The sequence below is a fragment of the Dasypus novemcinctus genome, chromosome 3 (assembly GCF_030445035.2).
Source record: "Dasypus novemcinctus isolate mDasNov1 chromosome 3, mDasNov1.1.hap2, whole genome shotgun sequence".
Classification (NCBI taxonomy): Eukaryota; Metazoa; Chordata; class Mammalia; order Cingulata; family Dasypodidae; genus Dasypus; species Dasypus novemcinctus.
Genome location: NC_080675.1, coordinates 95,221,183 through 95,224,678, shown reverse-complemented (window position 1 = coordinate 95,224,678; position 3,496 = coordinate 95,221,183). Strand labels below are relative to the sequence as shown.

Below are 3,496 nucleotides of genomic sequence, written 5' to 3'. Positions count from 1 at the left end.
TTTATTATTATATTTCTGAGTCTTACTATTATTTAAAATTGGGCCAGCATGACCCTACACATCTAAATGAGTGAGACAACTGCCAACAAATGAAAGCCCACCTTTACCTGTAGCTTCATATTCTTCATGGGGCTATTGACACTTGCTCTTGTGCTGCCATATACCAGAGTCTGTCTCTAGCTTCTTTTAATGTTCTCTTGTTTCTCCAGGTAAGACCATGATAGGTCATAGAGGTTAAGGAAGGGTCATTTATATCATCCTGGTCTGGTCACAAGGATATTATGTTATTGACTGGTCCACTGAATGACTAACCAGGCAGATTCTAGAATTTTGGCTATTTGGCATCATGACAATTGACCAAAACTTTTTCTGGATATTTTTAGATAATTTAGATTATCTAAAAGACCATTCCGAGGGGGCACCCTAAACGAGCTACTTGGAGAAACCGTTGCTGCTGCTGCTGCACGGAACACATCGAGTGTGAACAAGCACAGCATGGCAGTAGTGGGAGTAGAATCCCACCAGAGGCTGGTGACCATCAGTAACAGACTGTGCTCTGTTCACTGCGCCTCCTGCACATTCTACTGCCCTGAGCTGTCCTGAGCTAGGTGACAGAGTGTCATGCTGCCACCATGAACGAAATGTCTGTCATCAAAAAAATCTGGCCTTGCAAGTGTGGGAATATATCAAGACCTGGAGATCCCAGTACTTCCTGCTGAAGACTGATGGTTCCTTCACTGGGTAAAAATGAGGCCTGAGGCTCCTGACAGAACTTACCCCCCCTCCCCCAAACAACTCTGTAGCAGGATGCCAGCTGATGAAAAGGCCACAGAACTATACCTTTGTCATATGCTGGCTGCAGTGGACCACAGCCATCGAGAGGAACTTCCCCCCAACAACCTCAGGCAGCAGGCCTGGGAGAGGACCCCATGGACTACAAGCATGATTCCCCCAGAACCTGCTCCACTGCCCAGGAGATGGAAGTGGTGGTCAGCAAGGCTCAGACCAAGGTGACCATGAATGCCTTCAACTGTCACAAACTCGTTGATAAGGGCACCTTTGGCAAAGTCATCCCGGTGAGGGAGAAAGATGCTGGCGCTACTAGGCCATGAAGATCCTAGCAGTAACAGTTATTATCACCAAGAATGAAACTGCCCACATGGTCATCAAGAGCCAGGTCCTTCAGAATACTAGGCATACATTCCTCACTGGCTGAAGCAGCCTTTGCGATGAAGTATGCTGTAGCAGTTTGATATTATTCATGAATTCCAAAAAGAAATATTGGATTATGTTTGTAAATTGGTCTTTTCCTCTGGGTGTATTAGAGTGTATTGGATTCAGAGGTTTTACTTCTACATGATTAAATAATGATTAAGGCTTTGATTGGGACATGTCAGTAGAACATTGAGTCTCTACCCTTGGTAAGTAAGCCCATAGGGAGCTTGGCCATGAGGAAAGAGAGAAGGCCCTGGGAAGAGAAGCAAGCCATTTGCCTAGTAGTCTACAACTGGCCTTGTGGAGAGAGCAGAGCAACTGAGCCCAGAGAGAGGCAAGCCCTGGGAAGAGAGGAACTCATGAAGCCTGAACCCTGGCAGATGTCAGCATGTCATCTTGCTCCAATATGTGGCAATAAACTTTGGTGAGGGGAGGTAACTTGTATTTTATGGCCTGGTAACTGTAAGCTTCTACCCCAAATAAACACCCTTTATAAAAGCCAGCAAGGTTCTGGTATTTTGCATCAGCACCCCTTTGGCTGACTAATACTTACGCTTAGTGATTAAGTAGGCCAATGGTGGTGAACTGTTCTTCCACCTGTCCCAGGAGCACCTCATCATAGAAGAGCAGGCCTGGTTTTATGGTGCAGAGAGCATTTCAGCCCTTGTGTACCTGTACTTGCTGGACATGGCATACTGCAACATTAGGCTGGAAAACCTCATGCTGGATGAAGACGGCCACATCAGGATCACAGACTTCAGCCTGTGCAAGGAAAGCATCAATGATTGGTTATCAGTGATAGGCACCATGAAAACCCTGGAGTACCTGGTGCCTGAGGTGCTGGAGGACAATGACTATGGATGGGATGTGGACTGGTGGTGGCTGCCCTTTTACAACTAGGATCAGGAGCACCTCTTTGAGTTCATCCTCAAGGAGAAGATCTGCTTCCCACACACATTAGCCCTGAGGCCGTCTCTACTTCTGGACTGCTTCAGAAGAACCCCAAGCAGAGGCTCAGCAGGGAGCCCAATGATGATAAGAAGTTGATGGAGCACAGGTTCTTCCTCAGCATCAACTGGGAGTACCATCAATGAGCAGGTCAGAAGATGCTCCTGAAATTCAAACCTTAGTTCACATCTGAGATTGATATCAGGTACGTTGATGGCAGGTTCACTCCACCCCTACTCCCAACCACTGTGACAGTCTGGGCTCCCTGGCACTGGACCAGTGGACCCATTTCTTCCAGTTCTCCTACTCAGCATGGCTAGTGAGCAGCTCCTGCCATCTGTGGCTGCTTCAGGATGCACTCAAGGCTGCCATCTCCTGCCAGATTTTTTTTTTTAATTAATTAATTTATTTATCCCTACTCCCTCATTGCTTGCACTTGCTGTGTCTGTTTGTTTTCCTTGTTCCTTTATCGGACACCCAGGACCTCCAATATGGGAGGGAGGCACCTAATTGCTTGAGCCACTTCCCTTCCCTGCTTTGTTGTGTCTCTCATAGTGTTTTTCTTCTTGTGTCTCTTGTTGCATCATCTGTTCAGCTTGCTGTGCCTACCTGTCACATCAGCTCGCTGTCTCGCTTGTCCTCTCTAGGAGGTACTGGGAACCTCTGCTCCCTGCTTTGTTGTTTCTCCCATGTTTTTCTTCTTGTGTCATTTGTTGGGTCAACTTGCTGCACCTGCCCATTGCATCAGCTTGCTGTCTTCTTTAGGAGGTGCCAGGAATTGAACCAGGGACCTCCCATGTGGTAGGCAGCAGCTCAATCACTTGAGCCACATATGCTTCACAGATCGTTTTTAAAATTTAAAAAAAAATTTTATTTTTATTTTAAAGATACTCAGATTACATAAATATTATATAAAAAATTCAGGGGATTCCCATATACCCCACTCCTTACCCCTCCCACACTTTCCCACATTAACAACCACCTTCTTTGGTGTGGTACATTTTTTGCAATTGAACACATATGGGAGCATCACCACTAAGTGTGAATTATAGTTTACATTATAGTTTAAACTCTCCCCCACACACTTTTGTAAGTTTTGACAAGATATATAATGGCCTGCATCTGTCATTGCAACGTCATTTAGGACAATTCCAATGTCCCAAAAATGCCCCCATATTACACCTGTTTTTCCCCCCTCTGTCCCCTCAGAACCTCTGGTGCCCTTCCTCCACATCAATGGTAAAAGTTCTTCTATTGCTAGAATAACAATAACTCTATAATATAATAACTGTAAGTCTACTGTAGTTCATTTCCTAATCCTGGGGATTCTGGG

The 3,496-nt window shown here is 45.6% G+C and overlaps 1 pseudogene; it reads left to right on the top strand.

The window, feature by feature from the left end:
* Window positions 1-632: 632 nt before the first annotated feature.
* Window positions 633-2,563, top strand: LOC101429532 (RAC-beta serine/threonine-protein kinase-like; annotated as a pseudogene).
* Window positions 2,564-3,496: the final 933 nt, after the last annotated feature.